The sequence below is a fragment of the Protopterus annectens genome, chromosome 8.part0, assembly GCF_019279795.1.
Source record: "Protopterus annectens isolate FY-2018-M chromosome 8.part0, PAN1.0, whole genome shotgun sequence".
NCBI classification, from domain to species: domain Eukaryota; kingdom Metazoa; phylum Chordata; order Ceratodontiformes; family Protopteridae; genus Protopterus; species Protopterus annectens.
The window spans coordinates 216,565,438-216,578,043 of NC_056741.1; the positions used below are offsets into that span (position 1 = coordinate 216,565,438).

Consider the following 12,606-nt stretch of genomic DNA (forward strand, 5'->3'; position numbering starts at 1 on the left):
AAAATATACATTATGCATACTTTTTAAATAAAGACTATAATTAGACATGTCAAACAATTTGATTATGTCTAATTTTCAAAAATGGCTTAATGGAAATAAAATCATTCAAGCCGGGTTCCATAGAAGCATTTAACTTCAGTTGCCATAAAGATCCTTTCCTTTCAAGCAACAAATCATTATTACCTCCGTGTTCGTTCTTAAAAACTCTATCGATCACAAAAAACACATACTTTTTGAAATTGATACATCTTTCTGAGTGTGTAAAAAGAGCATTACGTATATCTTTATTCCTAATAGCCCTTACATGTTCACCTATCCTATCCCTCAATCTATGAATGGTTTTACCCACATAGAAGCTGGGACAGGGTAAGCAGGTAGCCACATACACAACACGTGTCGTGTTGCAATTAACCCTACCTGGGCATGAAATAGAAGTGTCACTGCCCTGAATAAAAACATAAGGTTCGTCATTTATATATCTGCAAAATTTACAATTCTCACATTTGGCCATATTAGATTTGTGTACTAGTTTGTTTATTTTAGTCTCTAGTATATTTTTTTATATTTCTCCCCTACTGAAAACTATTTGGGGCTTTTTATCAAGAATTGTTAACATGTCCCTGTGGAAACATAGTTCCCAACATTGATTGACAATGCTGACAATCTTGGAGCTATTATCATTGTATTCCAAAACCATGGCATTAGTCATATTACCGTCTTGTGACAATTTTTTATTTTTATCTTTAGACTGCCATTCAGATAAGAAAAAATGGTGCAAACATTTGTTCCCTTTTCTTAATAACTTATTTTTTAATATTCAGCAATAATTTTAAAGGGTAACCCCTTTCCAGGAACATACCTATAAGATTGTAAATTTCTGTATGGAAGACTTCTTCACTAATTATTCTTGACAATCGTACCATCTGTCCTTTAACTACACTGCGTGTTTGACAGTATGGATGATTACTGTCAAAATCCAGCAGTGTATTTGAATATGAAGCCTTCCTGTACATTGCACTTTTTAAATTATCCACCTTATTCGATAAACTAATGTCTAAATAGTTGATTTGATTTTTATTCCATGTACTAGTAAACTTCAAAAAATCAGTAGTTACATTGAGATATTTCACAAATTCATCCGCTTCATGCTCGTCCCCTTTCCACAAAATTAATATATCATCAAGAAATCTGCTGAAGGACAAAATTCTCTCATTATATTTTGTTTTTAAAATAAATTCAGTTTCCCAATCCAATAACACTAAATTGGCAAAAATGGGGTCACATTTTGCCCCCATTGCCACTCCTGAAATTTGATGAAAAATTTTACCTTCAAACATGAGAAAATTATTTTTAGCACTATCCCCGTGAAGTCAACTAGTACTCTAACTAAAGCCATATCTGAAACCCCCAAACTAATAATACTGTTTTGAAACATCTCAGTGCCTCTATCATGTGGTATTACAGAAAATAAATTGACTACTTCGATTATCAAAAAACTATATTTGAAATCAGTAGTGTTTCTAAATTTTGATAATCTACTCAAACAGTGCCAAGTGTCCTTAACTATGTGGTCAACTTTATTTACCAAATACTTTAACTTCTTGTCAATCCACACTGATATAGGTTCAGTTTTGGATCCCCTTGCCGAAACAATCGGCCTAAAAGGTGGATCCACAGTGGATTTGTTTGTTTTAGGAATGCCAAAAATTGTTGGCAGGACCCACTATTCCACTGTTAGAAATTCTATTTCTGTTTCGTTAATTTGTCCTTCTAAAAACATCCGTGATAGAATTATATCTATCCAAGAATATGCCCTATTCAATTCATGCCTTGATGCTCTTGCATAAGTTAATTCATCATTTAATATTTTCTCCATTCTTATAACACAGGTTCTAGCAACATTCACTTGTGAACTCGGAACAAATGACATGCCCTTTTTCAACAATGTAAAATATTCTTCACTTAGATCCAGATCAGAATAATTGTAAATGGTAAAACCATTCTGTTGTACCATCTGAATGTTGCTAGAACCTTAGTTAATTAAAAAATGTATGCTAGGCAAATGAATCTAAAGATGTTTTTCAAGGATAGAAATGGGCAATGGACGGAAAGTAATGCCCTGAGTCGCAAAAGTACGTTTGTACCCCCAAATAATGTTGAAATAGAATCTTTGAAAGAATGTGCAAAAAACAGATTCACACATTGGTTATTAATAGTGATAACAATAACCAAAATAAAAATAAAACTAAAAGTACAAGAACATATAATATGACAAAGGAAGAAAATCATTTGTTATGGTCTTTCGCTAAAAACAAGAATTTAAAGATCATGACCCCCGATAGGGGAGGGGGTATTGTTATCATGCCTTATACAGACTATGTTATAAGAATGGAGAAAATATTAAATGATGAATTAACTTATGCACAAGCATCAAGGCATGAACTGAATAGGGCATATTCTTGGATAGATATAATTCTATCACAGATGTTTTTGGAAGGACAAATTAACGAAAAAGAAATAGAATTTCTAACAGTGGAAAAGTGGGTCCTGCCAATGATTTTTGGCATTCCTAAAACAAACAAATCCACTGTGGATCCACCTTTTAGGCCAATTGTTTTGGCAAGGGGATCCAAAACTGAACCCATATCAGCGTGGATTGACAACAAGTTAAAGCATTTGCAAAATAAAGTTGACCACATAATTAAGGACTCTTGGCACTGTTTTGAGTAGATTATCAAAATTTAGAAACACTATTGATTTCAAATATAGTTTCTTGACAATCGACATAGTCAATTTATTTTCTGTAATACCACATGATAGAGGCACTGAGATGTTTCAAAACAGTATTATTAGTTTGGGGGTTTCAGATATGGCTTTAGTTAGAGTACTAGTTGACTTCATGGGGATAGTTCTAAAAAATAATTTTCTCATGTTTGAATGTGAAATTGTTCATCAAATTTCAGCAGTGGCAATGGGGGCAAAATGTGACCCCATTTTTGCCAATTTAGTGTTATTGGATTGGGAAACTGAATTTATTTTAAAAACAAAATATAACAAGAGAACTTTGTCCTACAGCAGATTCCTTAACGATATATTAATTTTGTGGAAAGGGGACAGCATGAAGCGAATGAATTTGTGAAATATCTCAATGGAACTACTGATTTTTTGAAGTTTACTAGTACATGGAATAAAAATCAAATCAACTATTTAGATATTAGTTTATCGAATAAGGTGGATAATTTACAAAGTGCAATATACAGGAAGGCTTCATATTCAAATAGACTGCTGGATTTTGTCAGTAATCATCCATACTGTCAAAAACACAGGACAGATGGTACGACTGTCAAGAATAATTAGTAGCAAAGAAGTCTTCCATACAGAAATTTACAATCTTATAGGTATGTTCCTGGAAAGGGGTTACCCTTTAAAATTATTGTTGAATATTAAAAAAGAAGTTATTAAGAAAAGGGAACAAACATTTGCACCTATTTTATTATCTGAATGGCAGTCTAAAGATAAAAATAAAAAATTGTCACAAAACAGTAATACGACTAATGCCATGGTTTTGGAATACAATGATAATAGCTCCAAGATTGTCAGAATTGTCAATCAATGTTGGGAACTATGTTTCCACGGGGACATGTTAACAATTCTTGGTAAAAAGCCCCAAATAGTTTTCAGTAGGGGGAGAAATATAAAAAATATACTAGAGACTAAAATAAACAAACTAGTATACAAATCTAATATGTCCAAATGTGAGAATTGTAAATTTTGCAGATATATAAATGATGGACCTTATGTTTTTATTCAGGGCAGTGACACTTCTATTTCATGCCCAGGTAGGGTTAGTTGCAACACAACGCATGTCATGTATGTGGCTGCCTGCTTATCCTGTCCTGGCTTCTATGTGGGTAAAACCATTCGTAGATTGAGGGACAGGATAGGTGAACATGTAAGGGCTATTATGAATAATGATATACATAATGATCTTTTTACACACTCGGAAAGATGTATCAATTTCAAAAAGTTTGTGTTTTTTGTGATTGATAGAGTTTTTAAGAATGAACACGGAGGTGAAAATGATTTGTTGCTGGAAAGCAAAGAATCTTTATGGCAATTGAAGTTAAATGCTTCTATGGAACCCGGCTTGAATGATTTTATTTCCATTAAGCCATTTTTTAAAATTAGACATAATCAAATTGTTTGACATGTCTAATTATGTCTTTATTTAAAAAGTATATATAATGCATATTTTTACATTTTTAAATAGATTCAGTATGTAGCATAATGAAATTTATGACTAGGAAATATTTTGATACAATGTATAAATTCTGGAGTATCTTTTAAGAACAATAGTTTTTTGATAAATGTACTATCTTTTTAAAAGTTTGAGTGCCAAAAAGAGTGGGTAGGTGCTTGTGTAATACAATGAGCATTCTTTAGTATTTAACCTGCTTGGGGAGAATGTTTGAACAACTCTGAAGATGCCTTTGGATTACTTGGCAAAAGCGCTATTGTTCCAATTGCAAGTTTTTTGGATTGCAATAAATGGTTAATTGCCCTGGTTTCGGTAATTGTTTTTATTTTATTTCTAAATGTTTGGAGTCAGTTGACTACTTTCCTAGGAATTTGCTCTTTTACATATCCATATTAATGGGCTAGCTTAAAAGGATATTCGTATACTAATCACATTTTTCTCAATAGTTAAACTCTGTATTACCCAGAAGTGGAAGGATAGATCTAAAATTACTTGGAATGGTTTCAAACAAGTGGCTATCAAGTACTTATAAACCCATAAATTATTTGTTTCAAATCCTTCAAAATGCTCCTATTAGGAGAATTACTGGAATAAGTTGTCTGAATGTATTCTTACAATATAAACAACCAGTATAAAATTTCCATCAGTTGTTTGCTTCTATTGCACTAACTTTCATTGGTTTTATTCTAGAATTATAACTTACTGGTGTTTATATATATTCTGTCTTTGAAAATAACCAGCTGCATTGCGATTAAAATTAATTATCCTTTTATAATCCTCTTCTTTCTTTCTCATTGTTAAATGTATTGTATTCTCATCTATTGGGCTTCTGGCATTTTATTGAATATAGTATATATATTGTAGAGAATCTATTTTGTATATATAGTTTCTAATATTTTGCAAATATGTTACTGCCTTTCCTATGTGTACTAGTCACATTCTTATGGTTAGTCATCATCTTTTAGGCAACTGTTTTTATTGTGTATATTAAAAATTTATTGGCATAAAAAATAAAGAATTTTGGAAACAATGCTGCTGCTAAGCTGTAGTAGACATAAAGCAATACATTGTTATGTTGAATATTTCCTTCAGATTTTTTGTCCTTCATTAATCCCTTCCCAGCAGACATATCACACATCTATCACGAGCTTATCAGAACCACAATGTATGATGTGACGTTTTGCTAGAAATATATTCAAAGAGTAAAAGATCTCAGCCAGGTTAGTAACAGCCTCGACTGATTAAAGTGCTGCCTCTATGCAGTATGCTGTGATGTGAGACCTGAGCTACACATAAACAGTGGTGTGCGTTGACTATATTTATATTTCAGATTAAAGAAAATTATGTTAAGCAATATAGGAATCCTTTTTATTAAAACATAGCATGTCAAAAATCTGTTACAACTTCATCAAACAGGCATAGCGATTTTTTTTGTTTATTATAGCTTAGGCTTGCAAGAAGGTCTTCACATCCATCCCTTCCAGTTCCTGCTTTGGTAATTGTATTTTTGTTTTGCTATTAAGCAGGTGTACAGGTGTACCAGCTATATGAGCATGTTACAATCCTATTAAAATGCTAAGCTGCTTCTGTCTCTTAATTCCTAATGGCCTTAAATAATTCAGTAAATCCAAGGTGGCTGGACAGAATTAAGAGCCTGGAATTCAGATGACTGGCTGATGAAACGAAATTCTATTCACAAAGTATCCATTTCTCCTCCTGTGATGCTGTAGGGAATCTGTATTCAGCATAAATGTGATTTACTGGGGATCTTCATAATGCCATCTTCTTGCAGGAACAGAACAGGCACCTGTCACTGAACATTTAAGTTTTACTCAACATTGGCTTCAGGATGGTAACCTAAGGGAGTGAAGTTACTTAAAAGTTCATCTTTACATCTCTGTACATTTATCTCTTACTTCACTCTGGTCATCTTTTCGGATATTATGCCTCTCCTGAAGTTTGGGTCTTGCACTGCAGTAACCAGAGAGCAACAGAATAAAATGCAATAATCAAACAGGCACAAGCATAATGCTTTAATTGCCTGGCTCTGTCTTGTAAATTATCTCAACATAATGTTTGTCAATTGGCTGTTAAAGAGTGTTATTATTATTATTATCATCATCATTATTATTATTATTATTATTATTAATATTAATTATTACAATTACATTCTAATTTCAATAGGTAAAATATTGTAGTTTTCAAAAATATGTTCTCTATATAATTTTTATTAATATGCACTAAAGGATTTCCACAATTTCATTTGGTTAATAGCAATGTCCTTCACCTTTTCTAGTTAGGGGTCGCCACAGCAGATCACCTGTCCACAGATTGATGCAGCGGAGTTTTTATGGTGCAGGGTTGCCAGACCAAACTTCATAGAAGGCACACACACATGCACATGCACTTACCTGCATGTCTTTAAAAGTCAGTCAGCTGCAGGGAGGACATGCAGACTCCACACAGAAAAAACTCCAGCCGAGATTTGAACTGAAAAACCTGTTGCTGGGAGGCAACAACACTAAACACTGCACCAAGATAGCCATCCATATGTATTAAGCCTAAACACTCCCATATAAAAGGGTTATCTATTTTTCTTGATTTTTCTTGTCAACTAAGATCAGATCACTATGTGTTAATTTGTACTTTACAAAAAATAACCTAGTTTAGATAATTTTTCTTCATTGTTCAGCATCACTATACCAATTTCCTTTGGACGTTGACCAGCCATACACACACACACACACACATATACATATATATATATATATATATATATATAAATATAAATATATATATATATATATATATATATATATATATATATATATATATATATATATATATATACATATATATCCACACACACAGATATATACATATATATATATATATATATATATATATATATATATATATATATATATATATATCCACACACACACACACACAGATATATATATATATATATATATATATATATATATTTATATATCTTTTTTTTTTTTTTTTCTTTTTTTTTCTTTTAAGGGACTGCTGGCAGTTTCCAAATTCTATTTTACGTCTAATATTACTGACATATATTGTTTTCATGACATTTAAAAGCCTTAATTTTAATATATTTTTGAATGTGGCCAATAATTTTGTTTTTGTTGCGGTCATTAATTATATTATTTATATAGTAATTGAATTAGAGTTGCAGAGTTTGTCATTGCCCAAATCTCTAAGTCTTTATAAAACCATATGCATTTCAACGTATTTGTTCCCAGTCTTATAAATGCAATCACTTTGTAAAAAGTCATTTGCTTCATTTAATCAGTGTTTATATTTTTGTGTTCTATTTACATGCATGTCCAGCTTTGTCAAACATAATTGCAGCTTCTGTTGCTCTTCTTTACTGGTAGTTTACTTTCCTAATTTTAAATCATATGTAGTAATATATACATATATATATATATATATATATATATATATATATATATATATCTATACATATGTTTATATATACATATATATATATAGAGAGAGAGAGGTGAATAAGAATGATGTCCAGTACATGTAGACGACACATCCGCTTCACTTTTATGAGGAAATGAAAATTAGCTCCAGGAACAGGCTTGGACCTTGAGAGTGGACAGTTGCTTGCAGTATAAATAAACATGATTTATTGCATGGGTCCTCCTTATTTCCTACATAGATTTATTATATTTACTGATACTTACTGAATAATTGATGAAAGCCTCTAGAGAATATTTATGGATATTTATGGATAATTCAATCGCATGAAGCAGCATTTTTTAATTTGCTCTTATGGAGTACAGGCCAGTATAGTAAAAGGGACACATTATAGGATTCTTCTATACCACATTTTTCACAAGTGTTTTTCCCAGCTTCCCTTTTTTTGGAGCTACATCAGGTAAACTTGTTATAACCCAATGTGTTGGTTGTCAGTATCTGCTAAGGTATAATCTTCATAAGCACTGGCCATGTCCAATTTTATATTGTTTTTGTGATCAGGCTCTTCTTTTATATGAGCAAACTACAGGAGTACTCTACCAAATGTTTATAGACCTGGTTGTCAATGTAGTCGAGGGATTTTCAGATGTTAACACCAGTAGCCATAAATTTTACAGATACTTATTCTGTCATTAGACTGTTTTTAGACTCTACTGGACAAATGTATGTCTTATTTCAACAAAGGGGCTAAGCAGACATATCAGAGATTATTCAAACAAAATGCTGGACTGCTGTGACACAAAATTTTTAGCAAGAATGTTGGTAATAATTCTGTTTAGAGACTGTATTTATATTCTTTTGGAAGAAGATATTGTTACTCTCATCCAGTTGTTAAAAATTACTGAGACATAGTAGGGTTTTGGATATTGCTGTGTTTATATCTGAAACTTAGCTTGCAACATCTAATTGTTTGTAGTCCAGCATTCTGACGTTTTGTTGTTTAGTTTTATTATTGTGTTCGATGTTGATGTGAACTGGATTTGGACTGCAATAAAAAATGTATTTAAACACTTAACTACGAATTCTTCAGAGCTAACCATATCTTCAGCTTAGTTTTTTTTATTGCTATGAACCTATTATTTTGTCTGATTCTGTTGAACTCATTTAATGAAAGTTATTTACAGTCAAATTTAATTACTTAATTTACTGTATATTTCATAGATTCATAGATTCATGAGAATGTTTTCCATGGAATTTTTTAAAGGTGCTAAATCAGAGGTGAATGTGCATTTTCCCATCTATTGATCCATAATACATTTGAATAGAGTAAAGGAAATACTTTGCTTTATGTGGTGTTGAAGATGATTCCAAAGAAATCATATTCTTGTTATACATATGCATCAATCCAACATGTTCTATATATGCTGTAGAAGAGAGAAACATCTCTTGAGCAGGTGTTTATGCCATCATTGGACCCATTGATGTGCAGTAGACCTAAAAGGATAGTGTCTGCTGTATCTGTACACAAGGCAGATAATGCCCTTTAGTAGCCTGTATAATAAAAAGAACAGGGACAAGGTTTTGCGGTGGTCAATTAAGTTTTTATGTTTTAGGCCCTTGATTTCCTTGGTTTGAAAGAATTTTAGTAATTCAACTTGAATTAAGTGTTTGGACAGGTACAAACTGAAGGAGGCATTATACTCAAAGATTAGCCTAATAAGTGATGAACACAGTGGAACGATCACATGCATTGACCTGGATACCATACACTTACTAATAAGTTGTACAATGTAAAGGCACTATATTATAGTAGTGTATACATGGTGATCAATAGATGCTTTGTTGTCCACATAATTTCCAGCCAGCTAAGTACTGGATTGATTTTTAGGGATGTGTTGTCCGCATAATAGTTACAGGAAGACTAATATACATTTTTTTCCATTTAGTTTTAGTTCATTGCTGTGGCATTGGTTACTATTTGGCAAAGAACACCTTTAAGGATCTTAGCATCCTCTGGAGAGTTTATGTGACACTAACTTTACAGTCGTCCAGAAACTTGGTCAGTTATAAACTCTCCAAGAAGTAAATGCCAAAGAGTAATGGCGCAAGCACTAAAGCTTGTTGTAACCACCAGTGATGGGCCTTTTGAAAGGGGTAGACATACCTACTTCAAATTTCTGGTATCTATTTGTGAACCAATTTACAATTCAATGATTTATAGAATTTTTAAAATTGAGGTCCAAGTAAGGTTCACATTTATTGAATGAAAACAATGCTGCATTTGTTGAAGTAAAGTTGCTAAATGATAAATATTAATGTCATCCCACATGCACACAGCCATATGTACAAGTACATGCATGCAAAGGGGTGTATACATGCATTTGCCCACCTACACCTGCAAACAGATACAGCTCTAGTTCTGTAGCTCATAGCTAAGAAGCTTTCTGTTATGATCATGTTTGTTAGTGAAAATGATGGTATAGTGTTTTTCTTTCTCAGTGTCAAAGCAACCCCAGCAATGTACATATACCCAGCTTTTAGCATTTTTTTTCTGTTGATTTCTTTTCTTGTCATATTATATAGCCATTCTACACAAATTGTGGATACTGCCTGTGTCTTCACTGTCATCTTCTGTTCAGAGTAACAAATCCCAAGAATGCATCGCCTTCATCCGTTACATCTGTTTGCACTTACCCAATCTCTGCTCATATCTTTAATATACTGACTCTCTTCCTTTCATTATTTATTGGTATAATTTCAAATGTAACATGTTCTACTTGTTAGAACACAGTGCCTCTTCCTCATAAACAGCAATGCATGCATTTGGATTCTACTTATACCTACAGGTAAGAAAATATAGAGCATTTTTAATTTTATTATTATTTTTTTATCTTAAACCTTTATCTCCTTTCTTAAGATGAATAAAATATATCACATTAGTAAGGTTTCTTTTGATATCTGAAGCATACCAGAAAGGGTGTTAAACAGATGTCATTTCCCAGCAAAAGTACTAATACAGTTAGTTTCAAGCCCTAACATAATGAATGGATTTCGTCATATCGCTTGGCACACTTTCAGCAAGAAAGAGCACAGCACACATTCCATTATTTCAAAATAGATGTTTTTTTCTTAAAGAAATTAATATTTTTGAAAAGCCTTCAATGTACAACTTTCAAAACTAAACAGCTTACTCTCAAAGCATTTCAAAAGAAAAATTGTTTTTGTAAAAATTATGATGTACTTTTTGAAGCAACCCCTTTATAATCTAATTACAATTACTGCTAAGATCTAAAAAAACAGCAAGTGAATAATTTCATTGTTAAAACCTTCATATTGTAATGCGATTTTCACATTTGTGAGTGACAGACATCGCTCCTTTGGAGCAGTCTATACCTGAGCTCCAGGAAGTATATCACTGCCAGTACTACCTTGAGTCCAATAGCGGGAAGGTGATATAATGCAATTTAGAGACATGATAAAGCCACACTCAGAAATATCTAGTCAACAGCCCTTTATCATGCCTCTGAACTGCACACTATACATGTCCAGACAACTACACTAGTATTTCAACAAACAACCTACGCAGTGCAATTACACAGACATGTACAAACATATATATACACACACACACACACACACACACACACACACACACACACACACACGCGCAAACACACACACTCACACACTCACACACACACACGCGCGCGTGCGTGCACAGACACACACACACACACACACACACACACACACACACACTGCCTCACAGTATTCACCTCCCACTGGGTTAACAACTCTGCTGCTTCTATAGGACTGAATGGGTGTAAACATTCCAAAGTTTGTGTAGATATTTTTCCTTTCACTTCCTAAATAGTACAGTAGAGCTGAAAACTCTCAACTGCAGTATCTCAATTCTGATGAAAAGTTCAAAGGAAGCACACAGGGCTAATTAGCAATAGCTATGTTCTTGGATGGATTCATTTGTCCATGGTCTTTGTCAACATGATCAGTGTAGCACTATAGGCTGGATCCTTCTAACGATAGTTTCTGAATCACTCTCTGTAACACACTGAGCAATCCTGCTGCAAACAGGATTGTGTAGTGGTTTATGCATTTCTGAAACCCAGCCTGTATCACATAAAGTACTTGTGTGTCAGTGGTGCAAAGATTTAAAACAAGTCATCCTCACTTATTTCCTGTGTATGTAAACCCACATTTATCTGGACTGTTATGTAAAGATTATAACATACTGAGCAACTGTTATAATCATTTCACAGACCCACTCATTTTTTCAGGATGCTCCCTTTTGGTTTAAATGGAATGCATATTTATTAATTTTTTTTTCTTTGCAAATGAGCATTCATATAAAACTATACAAATGAACCTTCACAGCAGCATGAAAAAAATGTTCTTCTGTAATATCATCCTTCACTTTGTCCCTCACACAGTGGGAACCTTTCTGGAACATCTCTCTCTCTCTCTCTCTTTCTGACTAGATGGAATCTTAACATTCATTATGACTACTTTTCAATGATTTCTCACTACGTGTGCATCAGTCTGTCTATCATTTTTCTGTCTGTTTTTGTTGCTTGTCTAACTTCTAGTCTATCCACCTGTCTGTCTACATAACTACAAATTTTCATGAAAGAGTGATACACACTGCTACAAAGAATATTCCCAAAGTGAAGAGAGTCCTTTCATACTCACAAGGGAAGAATGAGTGATCTGGTTAGAAAAAATGTACAATAAACCTTCACACAAATTATTTATGATTCTGCAACCTACTTTTGACCCCAGTCAATACCTCTGCCTTTCCCCATTCATCCAGACCCCACAACTGGACCTTGCATCCTCCTATTCAATAAAATTTAGATTTTTCCTGCAGATGGCCT

The 12,606-nt window shown here is 33.0% G+C and overlaps 1 protein-coding gene across 3 annotated transcripts in view; it reads right to left on the bottom strand.

The window, feature by feature from the left end:
* The window catches only part of LOC122808704 (complement C1s subcomponent-like), a 731,464-nt gene that overhangs the window by 288,498 nt on the left and 430,360 nt on the right, over positions 1-12,606 (bottom strand). The window lies entirely within an intron of this gene.